This window comes from Piliocolobus tephrosceles, chromosome 18 (assembly GCF_002776525.5).
Source record: "Piliocolobus tephrosceles isolate RC106 chromosome 18, ASM277652v3, whole genome shotgun sequence".
In the NCBI taxonomy this organism is placed as follows: Eukaryota; Metazoa; Chordata; class Mammalia; order Primates; family Cercopithecidae; genus Piliocolobus; species Piliocolobus tephrosceles.
Genome location: NC_045451.1, coordinates 60,003,205 through 60,018,394, shown reverse-complemented (window position 1 = coordinate 60,018,394; position 15,190 = coordinate 60,003,205). Strand labels below are relative to the sequence as shown.

Here is a 15,190-nt window from a genome sequence, read left to right as displayed (position 1 = left end):
GTTCTCTTGCCACTGGCTCCAGCATTCCTGCCTGTCACACATTCTATCTTTTGCTTCTTCAAAATATCTCTAAGATGGACTCTTCCTTTCTGCTCTCCATCAAGTTCCATCCCCCGGGCTGAGCCCGTTCCTCTACGATGGGTTCTGCAGATGGTCCTGTGTGGTCCAGTCTTCCAAATGCACCTCTTCAGGGATGCCTGTCCTGAGTTAGAGAAACGTGAGCAATCTCGAGGCCCTGCAGGGAGTTCTTCCTTCTGACTCAGCATACTTATTTCTCACTGCACCTGAAAGGAAACCCCTCAATGCAGTTTTTGGAGCTGTCTCCAGTCCCCAGTCTCTTCCTGACCCTGCATTCCTGCACTGGCTGAGATAAACCTTTCTCCTCCCAACTTAATCTACCACTTAATCTGCATCCTGCCATCCATGAAAGGACTCCAACCCAGGCTGAAGTCTCCTTCTTTGCTTGCATATTGAATGAGCCTGCCGTTGCTGGGCATGTGTCTATCCTCTTGCTGGTTAAAATGGCATTGCTTTTAGCCAAAAAGCCTTTGAAAACTTCGCAGAGCCATGTCATCTGTCACATACATTGCAAAGAGCAAAATGGGTCACAGTTAAGGCAAATTTAGTCGTTTAGCATAGGGTTGTTTTCGAACGATCCCAGGGCTGTTGGTTTTGTCCCCCCACCTCCCAATTTGCTGCTGCTGCTGGGGTGTCTGTGAGTCTCTCACCGCGTGTTATTTAGGGCTGGGCTCAAGGGACGCTCACTACACACACGCTAATTGACTTTTTGAGTTAGTCATTTGGTCTTTGACAAACATTTATTTACTGCCCACAGAGAAGGCTCAAGTAGACTTTTACATATCTTCCCAAACGGCACCAAAATTCAACAAGAGCCACCCAACACCTAGAAAAGGACTTTGACCAATGAAAGCAACCCGAGAACAGGTTTCACTGCCTTCAGCTCACCTTGAGCAGGGGCCAAGCTCAGTGCGTTGGGAACAGGCACAGAGAGCTCACTTGCTGCATGCTGTTTGTTCAGAAATAGCTTCCTGAAGCATGAGTCTATTGGTGAGATCTCAGCCTTACAAAGTCAACACAAGGCTTTTGGCTGATGCTTCAGGACACTGGGCTGCTGATGCCTTCCATGCAGATCCAGAACTTCTCGTCCTCTGGGTTCACAATTTCACAGCACGGGGAGTCAGTCCTGGCTTGGCCTCTCCCTCTCACAGGCCTGTGGTCAGGGTTTGTGGCCAAGTGTAGGGCTTCCTTAGGGATTTGTAAATCCATTTCTCTCAGTGACCTCCTCGAGCTGCAGCCTTGGGGCTGGTTCTCAGCTCTCTGTGTGACTGTAGCTCCCTGGGGCTGAACATGGAAATGACATCCCAGTAGCCAAGTGGACAAGTAGACTCTGAGAGGTGGCTATTGAGGCAGAGTAAGGGACTAGTGGGAATCTCTATTGGCAACAGAAATGCAAACGTACCTTCAGTTCAGGTTTAAAGGCCTAGTCAATGATTACATATTTTTATTATTTACCTAGTAAAAATTCCCTTGAGAGAGAGAGACAGAGAGAGAGAGAGAGAGGTGCTTGATTCTCCACCTCCAAATTTTAGGGTCTATTCAGAGCTTTTGTGGCCGTGTGGGTACATCTGTGATCTCTGGCTTCTGGGCTGCGCTCACTCAGAGCAGGGTAATCCAATGGTAGGCCTAAGCCTTGTAGACCTTAGCCTGGGAGAGGTTCTGCTTGAAGCAGAAAGTGTGGAGCCACAGGGAGGCTGCAGCTCAACAAGGTAATTCTCCCAGCCTCCAGATGACAAAGGTTGCATTTACACCTGGCCAGGAGGTTTAATCATCTACCATTTCCAAACACAGCAGGCTAACAACCGGCTGGGCCGAAAATCATAAATTAAAAAAAAAAAAAAAATCACCAACAAGAGACAGTACAACGGGAAGGAGGAGAAAAATGGCTCCGTGTCCTTGCTCTAGAAGAGGAACCCCTAGGTGCGACCCCTGGGTGGGGAGCCATGAGTGAGCGTCCTGGATGGGAGCCTTTGATGAAAGACGGAGCCAGTGTTCCCCACGCCAGCATGAACAGCACAGTTGCCACAAATCCCATGAAAAAATGTCCCCCTGTGGGCCAGGGTTGTCTTTCTCACCGTGGCTGTGGAGAAAGAAGTCTCTGCCATAAAGATCTTCCCCTGGGGGCTTGCAGGGACACTGTGCCATGTTACTGGTTCTTTTATAGCTTTGCCTTCTTGTTAGAGCTCTGAGACCAGGCTGTCTTTTTGTCACCAAATCAGGCAGACTGGCATAGCAGTTACATGCTTCCACCTCGTGTCAGGCTCCCTGGGTTCAAATCTCAGCTCCACCACTCACTTGTGGCTTCGGGCAAATAGTCTCCGCTCTCCATGCCTTGGTTTTCCCGTTTATCTAATGGGCATGGTGGTAGTACTTGCCTTATAGAATATTGTCGGGGTTAAATGAGATAAAGTGTCATTATTATTATTTCATGGAAAAATGCAATTCAGGGGACTCAGAGATAGCTTTAGCTGTGGGTCGATGGTATCTCGGTTCGATGCATCTTAACCAGAATGATGACAGATTTATGTATAGCAGAGACTTGGGGATGCTGGTGTCCACAGGATGGTGGTTACACGTTAATTTTTCACATATTAATCTGATCACACCAAGAAAGCCACAGAACCCCATCAATGAGTAGGATCTTCATAATAAAAGTTTTTATGGCAGAGGCAAGATCGATCCTTTAGGTAATCAGCAATAAATAGTATTGGATGTCTATACACAAGACACTCTGGTCAGTGCAGGGGACCTAGCAGAATTGGATCCAGGCCCTCCTCCCTCAATAAATTTACCATCTTGATAGGGGGACAAGACATACATGTAAATAGATAGCTAACAACTCAAGATAACATATGTCAAATGCCAAATGAGTTGTATTGTAGAGCAAACGTATTTGTGTCTTATCTCTTCTACTCACTGCCTGAAGACAGAAACCACATCTGTCTTGCTCATGGTATGCCCTCTGCACACATCTGCATTATTGCTGAGGCTTCCTGAATACTTACTTTGGCCCAGGCACCATTCTCAGTGCTTCATAGGCATTAGCTCTTTTAAGCTTATCATGTAGGCTATGATATAGATACTATCATCAGCGCATATGGGTGAGAGAGAAATGCAAAAACTTGCTCAAAGCCACGTGGGAACACCTGTTACCACTCTGCAGTGTCCATTGCACATACTGGTCACTCTTTCCCCAGCTGCTCCCTCCAGTGCCTAGTGCTGTACCTGGCACAGGGGATGGGAAAATGCATTTATGGGGAACCTGCCAATGTTCCAGACACTGCTAGGCACTTAATGTGGGCCTTCTCACTTCATCTTTACCAACTCCATTGAGGTAGGGACCACAATGTTCATATTAAGGAGGAAGGGGGTTCTGAGAGGCCAAGGATGTATGCAGGGTACAGGCTGGCAAAAAAAATGCTTCCGGGGCCATGTGCGGTGGCTCATACCTGTAATCCTAGCACTTTGGGAGGCCGAGGTGGGTGGATCACTTGAGGCCAGGAGTTCGAGACCAGCCTGGCCAACATGAAAAAATGCTGTGTCTACTAAAAATACAAAAGATTAGCTGGGCATAGTGCCACATGCCTGTAATCTTAGCTTCTTGGGTGGCTGGGGCAGAGAATCGCTTAAACCCAGGAGGCGGAGGTTGCGGTTGCTGAGACTGCACCACTGCACTCCAGCCTGGGTGATGGAGTGAAACTCTGTCTCACCAAAAAACAAAAAAAAAAAAAAAAAAGCCTTCCTGAATGATTTACAAACCAATGGTAGGCTGACTTGGACAAGTTTGGAGCTCAGAGGACTGGGGTGGTGAAGGAAGTCTTTTCCAAGAAGCAGTGTGTCCACTGGATTATGAAGGGATTGGATTTGGGTAAGCAAGAAGTGTGGGAGAGAGATGGAACTTGAGTGGGAAGGCTGCACAGGAGCCTTGGCAAGGAGCACGTGCCAGCAGGCTGGCTGAAGTAAGCGATATGTACAAACAAGCTGGGACAGTGAGAATGATAGATCAAGGACAGATTATAAGAGGCCTTGAGTGCCGAGCAAAGGAGGAGAGACCCTGAAGGAACAGACTCCACAGAAATAAGCTGGCTATGTCTTGAATGCTTAATGTTTCTGGATCTTTAACTGGGTCCAAACATTTGATAAGCCTGGCATGGCCTTTAATTTCTTCATGCTACAATTATATTGAATTGCATAACATCTTTCATCAAGGCCATCGGAAAACTACACAAAACATTTGCTCCATATAGCATGGGAAAGTTTAAAAGTCTTGCAGGAAAATGCCAGTGTCCTCCTTTTCCTGTACTTTTGAGTTAAAGGGACACTCTGAGGTTGTCCTGCCTCATTGTTGAGGAAATGGAGCAGGCAATGAGGACCAAGGCATAGACCCTGCTATAACCTACCAGGAGAGCTTAGTGCTGCTCCCAACTGTTCATTTCAGTGCCAGGTGCCCTGGGGTGCCAGATCCACAGCTATGTGTATCACTGCCACCAGTTTGGGTTTCTGGCTGTGTGTGTGACTTTGACACAGCTCCTTACCACTCTGATTTTTGTTTTTCCACCTGTGGAAAAGAGGATCATAATGGTTCCACTTCCTTTGCTTACCTGGCTATGGTGATGAATGTGCTGGTGTTTGCTGAAGGCCAATGGGAACCTAGACATCACGTAAGCACCTGTGCTCTGACTCTGGGTAGCACCCAGATGGTGGCGGTGTTCTCTATTTGCTCTCATTACAGAGACAGAATCTCATTCAATGCCCAGTTCCTTTGCTTTGTCCCATTATAATGAAGCCAGGATTATGGACGGGGGTCGGGGGATGATGGCGGTGTGGTAGAGAAAATAAAGACACCAAGACAGTTGTTCATTTTTCATTGGTGTTTCATATTTTGTTAGCTGTGATTTCTGGACATTGGAAAGTTGTAAAGAGTTATGTAACTTCAGTATCTTGCAAGTTATACTTCAATTATAAGTATATAGTGCAGTGGCTCACACCTGTAATCCCAGCGCTTTGGGAGGCTGAGGAGGGAGGATTGCATCAGCCCAAGAGTTTAAGCCCAGCCTAGGCAACATAGTGAGACCCCATTTCTTGAGGGGAGAAATAGGTGTATATATATATATATACATACACACACACACATACATACACACACACACAAAAAACATATACATATAAATACACATAAATTTTGCCAAAGTTGAAGGTTGGAAGATGAAAGAACTGGTATTTAGTGCTCTAATTTAGAATATAGTTCTTTTAGTACGTAACTCTTCTTTTTCATTCATTTTGGGAAAAGACGCTGGCTTTTTTTTTTTTTTTTTTTTTTTTCCAAGGAGAAAGGCAAAAATAGCTCCTTAAACTACCAGAACATATTTGTTAGAAGGTCCTTTGAAGCTATTGTAGAATCTTCTCTCATTGGCTCTAAGCCTCAAAGAAGTAAAACCCCAAGTAAACAGTGTGTTAATTATTGGTCACGTGGAATTAGAATGGAGGACCAGACTCCTCTGAAGACATGTTTGGGATTTTCCTCAAAATTCCATGTATTTTTCAAATGGATATTTGAAAACCTTTGATTAAGCAAGCCAGCCTTCCTGTTTTCCTGTCCTCTATCAAGATCCAAACTCAGTTGGCCACCCACTGATATGAATCTGTAAATAGATTAAATCCTCCCTTTGAATACACTGGTCCCTAACTTGCTATCTTACAAAAATGTTTGGGAGATGACAACATCAGACCAGCACTCAGCACAGACCAGCATGTCTGCCCTTTGCTAAGGCAACCTGGGAGGCCCCAGGTCTTTTGGAGAGAAAAGGGAGAGCCAGAGAATTATAGAACAGAAAATAGGCCTGCACGGAGTCTAGCATCCCTGACCCTCTGACCATCATTCCGTGTGTGAATGCACGTGTGTGTGAATGTCAGGGTGGGGACGCTGATTCCACAGGGATCCCACAGTATTTCCATTTAGTCTTGTGCCTTGTGGTAGGCGGGAGGAATGTGGAGAACAAGGTTTCTAAAAATATGTATTTTCATAACATATGAGATGCTCTAATCAATACCTGTGCCTGGTGGTGTGTGTCTGCCTGTTGTCTCCAGCTACCTGGGAGGCTGAGGCAGGAGGATTGTTTGAGCTCAGGAGTTTGAGCTGCAGTTTGATATGATTGAGCCTATGAATAGCCACTGCACTCCAGCCTAGGGAACATAGTAAGATCCCCATCTCTAAAACAAAACAGAACAAAACAAAGCAAATATGTATTTTCATTGTCTCATTTCTAAAACCTAATCTGGCCAGGCACAGTGGCTCATGCCTGTAATCCCAGACTTTGGGAGGCCAACGTGGGTGGATCACCTGACGTGAGGAGTCTGACACCAGCTTGGCCAACACAGCAAAGCCCTGTCTCTACTAAAAATACAAAAATTAGCCAGGCGTGGTGGCAGGTGCCTGTAATCCCTGGTAGGGAGTCCAAGACAGGAGAATCACTTGAACCCTGGAGGCAAAGGTTGCAGTGAGCTGAGATTGCACCACTGTACTTCAACCTGGGCGACAGAGCAAGACTCCGTCTCGAAATAATAATAACAATAAAATAAATAAAATAAAACCTAATCTTTCTGCCTCCTTCTCTCACCTTCTAACATTCCATGTTGTCTCTCATTTATTTTACTTTTTTCTTTAAATGAATCCCTTCTGCTCTCATCTTCCTTATTTTTCTAATATCATCTTTTTCTCTATTTCCTAATTTTTACTTTTTTCCTATTTATTTTCATCCTATTATTAAACTTCCTCCTCTTAGTTGTTTTTCTCTTCCTACTCTCCCCAGGGGCTGTAAGTCAGAGAACTTGAACTTGACCCAGAGCATGGCCAGACACATCAGCTATACCCTACATTATGTTTCTTTAAAATAAAGCCTGCCAGCACAAGAGGCTTGTAGAGTTTGCCGTAGTACATGTACCCAGGGCTCTGCTTTTGTTCGCAATTCTGTATTCACATTGTGATTTTAATAGCTGCTAATCAAAGAAAGAGGCTTTCTAGTTGTTGGTAAGCTGGCAAAGAGCAAAACAACCAAATGCCTGACAAGCAGCTGGTGAGGAGGTTGTGCTGGAGAAATAAGCAAGCATTTGTCTTCCCTTCCACAATTCAGGCTGACTTGCATTCTCTTTACCTGGTGGTTATAACAGAGATTCCCAGAGTTTCTAAACTAGAAGTGAGCCTTTAGAAGCAATTTGCAAAGATGCCATAGCTGCAGGAAACTAATGAAATAACCCTCAGGCTGGCGGTACGAGAGTCTGGAGAAAAGAGGAGACCTCATCTAAGAATTGTCTGAACGTTTTTTCCGTATTCAACCTTCGGCACCTCTGAAGCCCACCCCAGTTCCCTATTTGCCCCCACACATGTATTGCTGTTCCCAGTAAAACAGGGGCTCTAGCACAGTGGTTAAGGCCTCTGGAATGAGACTAGGTTTGAATTCCAGCAAAAATAACCTCCCGAAGGCTCAGTTACCTTGACTGAAAATAGGTACAATAGGACCCGTTGTTAAACTAGATGATCCAAGTCAAACAGTTGGCATGAGGTCTGACGCTAATAAGTACTCAAGTTCTTACTCTTACCCTCCTTGCCCACTATTGAGGAAGTCCCAAGCCTCAAAAAGACTTAATGGACAGTTACATGTGCACATAGTCCTCCCTCCCCCCGGGAGAGGCAGGAAACTCAAACCCCACACCAGCGCACAGCAAGTGCCCTGCCACCAGGCCCAGCTCCTCCTCACTTCACCTACTTCATAGTGAGCCAGAAACTATTTTAAAGGAAGGTGAGAAAAAATTTTTACTGTTGTGATAAACATTTCCCTCTAATATCAGTTATCTACTAATCTACTATGGTGTAACAAATTAACCATAAAATGTAATGACTTCAAACAACAACTTTTTTTTTGAGACAGCATCTTTTTTTTTTTTTTTTTCCAGACGGAGACTTACTCTGTCACTCAGGCTGGAGTGCAGTGGCATAATCTCGGCTCATTGCAACCTCCGCTCCCCGGGTTCAAGCAATTCTCCTGCCTCAACCTCCTGAGTAGCTGGGATTCTAGGTGCCTGCCACCGTGCCGGACTAATTTTCGTATTTTTAGTAGAGACAGGGTTTCACCATCTTGGCCAGGCTGGTCTTGAACTCCTGGACTTCATGATCCACCCACCTCAGCCTCCCCAAATGCTGGGATTACAGGCATGAGCCACCACGCCGGGCCGAGACAGCATCTTGCTCTGTCTCCCAGGCTGGAGTGCCGTGATGCAATCAGAGCTCTCACTGCAGCCTCAACCTCCTGAGCTCAATCCATCCTCCTGCCTTGGCTGCCCAAAGAGCTGGGAATATAGGTGTGAGCTGGCTACAACATTCGGCTACAACAACCATTTTTATTTACCCGTACCTCTGTGGGTCAGCAATTTGCGTTGGGCTCAGCTGAACAGTTCTGCCTGTCTTGCCTGGGTCAGTTGGTGGGCTGGCTGGGACAGCGGCTCTCGGTGGCCTCACTCACATGTCTGGCATTTGGTGCTGTCTGTCGGGGCTGTCTCTCTCTCTGTATCTGGTCTCTTACCCCCCAGGAGGCCAGCCAGTCTGGGCTTTTCACAAGGTGGCGGCATTCCAAGAAGACACACACAGAAGGTCTGGCGTCTTGAAGCCTAGACTCGTGTATTGCACAGTGTCACCTTAGCCACAATCCACTGCAGGACCCCTCAGCCTCAAAGCGTAGGCAAATACAGTCTACCTCTTGATGGGAAACACAGCAAAGTCATACTGCAAATGGACATGCATGTAGGAATGGGGGAAATGATTATACCCATCTTTGCAAATAAGCAATGAAAGTCCACCTCTGGCCATAATAAATCACATCCTTCTTTCATGAGCAATACTTATTCCCCAAAAGCTTATCCCATCAGGGCATCAGGCTTGAAGTCCAGGATGTGGTCATTAATATTAGATCCAGATCTGGATGAGGCTTCTCTGGTAAATCGTGAGAAGTACCATAGTAGGTTTAGAGCCAGAGTGGTGAAGAGAACTTGCATTTTTAGTTCACAGGTATCTGCACCATTCTAGCTGGGTGCGGTGGCTCACACCTGTAATTCCAGTACTTTGGGAGGCCGAGCCAGGCAGATTGCTTGAGGTCAGGAGTTCAAGACCAGCCTGGCCAACATGGTGAAACCCCGTCTCTACTAAAAATATAAAAAATTGGCTGGTTGTGGTGGGCGGGCACCTGTAATCCCAGCCACTCAGGAGGCTGAGCTAGGAGAATCGTTTGAACCTGGGAGGTGGAGGTTGCAGTGAGCCCACATCACACCACTGCACTCCAGCCTGGGTGATGGAGCAACACTCTGTCTCAATAAATAAATAGAAAGAAAGAAAGAAAGAGAGAGAGAGAAAGAAAGAAAGAATCTGCACCATTCTGCCCCTAAATATACTATGGCACTAGAAGGACCAGAAATCACTGTAGACATTCCCATTCAGAGACTCACAGCAGTCAATGGTCCATGACAATTCTGAAATCCAGCTGGGTGCATTTTTTTTTTTTTTTTAAGACGAAGTTTCACCTTGTCTCCTGCCTCAGCCTCCTGAGTAGCGCCACGATGCCCAGCTAATTTTTTTGTATTATTAGTAAAGATGGGGTTTCACCATGTTGGCCAGACTGGTCCCAAACTCCTGAGCTCGCGTGATCTGCCTGCCTCGGCCTCTCAAAGTGCTGGGATTACAGGTGTGAGCCACTGCGCCCGGGTGGTGCATGTTTTTAGATCTCTACTCTAAGGGAAGGGAATTTTCCTTGATTAGGGCTCAGATTTGCTAACTGGAAGTGGTTTCCTAGTCCATTGCTCTCCTTGACTCTTGGTTCTGCCCTCTGGGCCCTTTGCTCCACTGTCTAAGATATCCTATCCTTTTCTCTAGGAACAGCCCACGTTTTCATCTAAATAGCTTTCTCAACCTGCTTCCTGCCCATAAAAAATTGGGGACCCAGAAATGCTTTTTCATTTTGAACGAACTCTGTCGCTTTTAGTCTCATATAATATATCTCCCTTAAAACTGTATGGATTTCTAGTAAATCAAATTATAGTCACCTCTAGTAGGTAGAACTCATTTTAGTTTGAGCAATGAGTCAAGCAGCTACAGGAAAACGCCTTTAAGATTTGTGGAGCTCTTATCCAATGAGAGGACCTACTAGGCTTTCTGAGGTATTGATCAGAGGGTTTTAAAGCCACACCTTTGATTTTATCTTTTTCTGAAGTCATTTCTTTCTCTGATAATATTTTGCTAACTCAAGAGACTTGGAGACGAAAAACGGTTTTATTTTTCAATCAAGCACATACCAGACCTTCTAGAGGTTCTCCAGATTCTGCTTGCAAACTGAATAGTCCCTTCTTTAGCTTATCTTTCTCTCTCCAAACAGAAATTTTCTTACTCAGATCCATAGTTCATTAGGTACATTTTCTATCTTCCAAACTACTGCAGATGACATTTTGCCAGTTGTTCTGTCACTACATAAAACAGATTGCAGCTGGGCTCGGTGTCTCACACCTGTAATCCCAGCGCATTGGGAGGCCGAGGCGGACTGATCACCTGAGGTCAGGAGTTCTAGACCAGTCTGGCCAACACAGTGAAACCCCGTCTCTACTAAAAACACAAAAATTAGCTGGGCGTGGTGTCAGGTGCCTGTAATCTCGGCTACTCGGGAGGCTGAGGCAGGAGAACCGTTTGAACCCAGGAGGCAGAGGTTGCAGTGAGCCGAGATTGCACCATTGCACTCCAGCCTAGGCAACAAGAGGGAAACTGCATCTCAAAAAACAAACAGAAAACAAAACAAATCCAAAAAAGCCAGATTGCCTTTTCCCCCAGTCTCCTATTGCAGCTTCCTCACAGCATTTCCAGCATCCACTAACAACGTCCTTATCATTGGCTGGGCGCAGTGGCTCATGCCTATAATCCCAGCACTTTGGGAGGCCGAAACTGGCAGATCACCTGAGGTGAGGAGTTCGAGACCACTCTGGCCAACATAGTGAAAATGCATCTCTACTAAAAATACAATAATTAGCTGGGTGTGGTGGTGCATGCCTGTCATCCCAGCTACTAGGGAGCCTGAGGCAGGAGAATTGCTTGAACCCAGGAGGTGGAGGCTGCAGTGAGCCAAGAATGCACCACTGCACTCCAGCCTGGGCAACAGGGCGAGACTCTGACTCAAAAAAAAAAAAACAAAAACAAATTTCCTTATCTTTTTTCCAGCGTATGCCCTCCACCTGGTCCTAAAGCCAGTGCCACTTGTTTTAGGTTATTTATGGTACCTTCTAGTACCAATTTCTATATCAGTTGTTTACTGCTGTGTAACAAACCTTCCCCAAATGCAGTGGCCTTAAATGATAATGATTTAGCTGGGGGTGGTGGCCCGCACCTATAGTCCCAGCTACTTGGGAGACTGAGATAGGAAGATCCCTTGAGCCCAGGAGTTAGGGACCAGCCTGGGCAGCATGGTGAGACTCCAATTGTAAAAATAAGTAAGTAAATAAATAAATAAATACCATTGATTTGCTCATAGTTCAGTGGGTCAGCAATTGGGGATGGGGATGGCCTCAGCTGGGCAGTTCTCCTTTTGCTCTCACCTAGGGTCACTCATGTGACTGTAGTCAGGTGTCAGGTAGGCTGGGACCAGCTAAGCCTATGGCCTCACTCACATGCCTGGGACTGGTGTTGGCTATCAGCTAGGCCTCTCTCTTCGTATAGTCTCTCGTTCTCAAAGAGGCTAGCCTGGACTTCTTCAGAACAGCAGCATTGTAAAAGGGCAGGAGTAGAACCTGTACAGTGTCTTGAGGCCTAGGCTCAGAAGTCATACAATATAATTTTTGCTACATTCTATTGGTCAAAGTTAGACACAAGTGTGATCCACAGGTAGAGACAGGGAAATAGACTTACCTTTCAATGGGAGGAGGGGTAAGGTCATTTTAAAAAGGGGCATATGAACAGGAATGGGAGAGATTATCTCAGTCAAGTTTTCAAACAATCTACTGCAACCATAGTCTTGAACATGATGTTCAAAGCCTGTCTATTCTATTCTGTCACATGAAATATTATTCCTCCTCACATTTTTTCCATTTTAAAAATTGTGGTAATATAAATGTAACAAAATGTACCATACCTCTTCATAGTTATTAAACTACTAATGCATTATTAGTGTAATTAATGCACACCATTGGTAAATGGTGAGTATACCACTATCTGAGCTGCTTCCATCCCACTCCCTTATTCAATTATCCATGGTTGCCAAGGCTGAAAGCATTCAGGCATCAACTTAAAGCGAAAACCCTTCTGCATCTCTCCTTATTCCACGCCTTTCTCATGAAAAGCCAGGAAAAAGGTGAGGTTTGCTGTAGTAAATTCTCTCATAGACACTCCTGCCTATTTTTCCTAAGACTCTAAACACACAAGTCACTGTTTAACTTCCTGGGTATTATATTTTACTGATGTCTTAGTCATTTCCAGCATCCTGGGAATAAAGTTGAGAGCAGGTAAGAATTATTATCCCTGACATACTCCCGCGCCTGTGGCTTAGTTATAAAGAAAACCAGCCATTCTCTCACTGCTCAGTGTCTCTTCCATTTGAGTTATAATATGTTGTACTCAAGAACTGCTTCAGGCCAGGTGCGGTGGCTCACGCCTATAATCCTAGCACTTTGGGAGGCCAAGGTGGATGGATCACAAGGTGAGGAGATCGAGACCATCCTGGCCAACATGGAGAAACCCTGTCTCTACTAAAAATACAAAAATTAGCTGGGCGTGGTGGCGGGCACCTGTGATCCCAGCTACTCGGGAGGCTGAGGCAGGAGAATTGCTTGAACCCGGGAGGCGGAGGTTGCAGTGAGCCAAGATCGTGCCACTGCACTCTAGCCTGGCGACAGAGCTAGACTCCTTCTCAAAAAAAAAAAAAAAAAAGAAAAGAAAAGAAAAGAACTGCTTCAGCATTTCAGGGGTATTCTGATAATTATAAAGGTGCTCAGTCAAGCAACTTTTCGTATTGCTGGTTTACACTGTGAAGCCATTTTCTTAAGGTGTGAAAACAAACTAATTATTATCATTTAAAATATGTATTTAAAAGTCCTTTTTCATACAGATTAAATACCTCAAACCTTAGAAGTGACCAGAAATTAACTAGGAAATTTGGAACATTGTGAGGGAACAATGAAGAAGTTGTCCAATTTGACTATAAATTAAACTATTTGGAATTTTCCCCCAAAACAAAAACAAAAACAACCCCCCCCCACACAAAATACTTTCCACCCCAAACAACTTCAGTAATGCTATTTTTCTTTGCACCCTGGCTGTCCTTGGTCCACATTCCCAGCTGCTTTTTATGTTCCAAATGTCTGTTTCCTTCCAGAAGAAACAAACAAAAGGAAACACTGAAGGGCGCCTCTTTCAACATTGACCTTCAGTGAACATTTTGGCTCATTTAGTTCGTCCTCTCCTTAAGAACCAACTGGATACTCAAACTCTGTAAAGGGCTGTGGAGGAGGCAACAGGAGCGAGAATCATCTGGGAACAGTCCTGTGCCACTTTTAACAAGCAGTCTTACAACTGTACAAAGCAAAGCAGCTTTGTTCTTGGTAGTTGTTGAGTTCGCATCTAACATTCCCGGGCTGCAGCTCTCCGGTGTATACGATGTGTAAGACGCAACGCAGTGAATGAGTCAAGTCTGGACTCAGGAGCCTAAATGCCTGGGTTTGAATCTGGCATCACCACTTGCCAGCTGTATAGCTTTGGGCAAGTTACCTAACTTCTCCTAGGTCTCAGTTTCTTCATTTGTAAAATGGGAATAATAATAGACCCTCCCCCTTTGGGATATTGTGAGGACTAACTGATTAGAAGCCTGTTTGCTACTCAGAAATGTTATATGTGTTTAAGAAATTAAGAATAAGACTGGGTGCAATGGCTTATGCAGCACTTTGGGAGGCAGAGGCAGGAGAACTGCGTGAGCCAGCAGTTCGAGACCAGCCTGGGCAACACGGTGAGATCTCATCTCTACAAAAAAAAAAAAAAAAAGGGAGAAGAAAGAAGAAGAAGAAAAGGAGAAGGAGAAGGAGAAGAAGGAGAAGAAAGAAGAAGGAAGAAGAAGAAGAAGAAGGAGGAAGAAGAGGAAGAGGAGGAGGAGGAGGAGGAGGAAGAAGAAGAAGAAGAAGAAGAAGAAGAAGAAGAAGAAGAAGAAGAAAGAAGAAGAAGAAAGAAGAAGAAGAAAGAAGAAGAAAGAAGGAAGAAGGAGAAGGAGAAGGAGAAGGAGAAAGGAGAAGAAAGGAGAAGGAGAAGAAGAAATAATTTAAAACAGGCCCAGCCTGGTGTCTCAAGCCTGTAATCCCAGCACTTTGGGAGGCCAAGGTGGGCAGATCACTTGAGCTCAGGAGTTCAAGACCAGCCTGGCCAACATAGTGAAACACCATCTCTACTAAAAATACAAATATCAGCTGGGTATGGTGGCGTGAGCCTGTAATCCTAGCTACTAGGGAGGTTGAGGCCGGAGAATCACTTGAACCTCAGAGGCAGAGGTTGCTGTGAGCTGAAATCGTGCCATTCTACTCCAGCCTGGGAGACAGAGTAAAACTCTGTCTCAAAAAAAAAAAAAAAAAAAGAATAAGTAACAAACTTATTTGATGGCTCTGTGCATACAAAGAGAATATTAACACATTAAAATATTCCATGAACTTGAAGGGGTGTTGTAAGGAGAGGCTTTGTGTTTTTAATGAGAAAAAAAAAAAAAAAACAACCCTTGTTTTCTGAGGCTTAAGATAGGACTATAAGGCCAGGCGTGGTGGCTCAAGCCTGTAATCCCAGCACTTTGGGAGGCCGAGACGGGCGGATCACGAGGTCAGGAGATCGAGACCATCCTGGCTAACCCGGTGAAACCCTGTCTCTACTAAAAATACAAAAAACTAGCCGGGCGAGGTGGCGGGCGCCTGCAGTCCCAGCTACTCCGGAGGCTGAGGCAGGAGAATGGCGTAAACCTGGGAGGCGGAGCTTGCAGTGAGCTGAGATCTGGCCACAGCACTCCAGCCCGGGTGACAAAGCAAGACTCCGTCTCAAAAAAAAAAAAAAAAAAAAAAAAAAAAA

General features: G+C 45.2%; 1 long non-coding RNA gene across 1 annotated transcript in view; it reads left to right on the top strand.

The window, feature by feature from the left end:
- The first annotated feature begins 11,537 nt into the window (after nucleotides 1–11,537).
- Nucleotides 11,538–15,190, top strand: part of LOC111539631 — a 43,096-nt gene continuing 39,443 nt past the window's right edge. The window contains exon 1 of the long non-coding RNA XR_002730735.1: nucleotides 11,538–11,592. This is a non-coding gene — a long non-coding RNA (uncharacterized LOC111539631). The remainder of the gene's footprint in view (nucleotides 11,593–15,190) is intronic.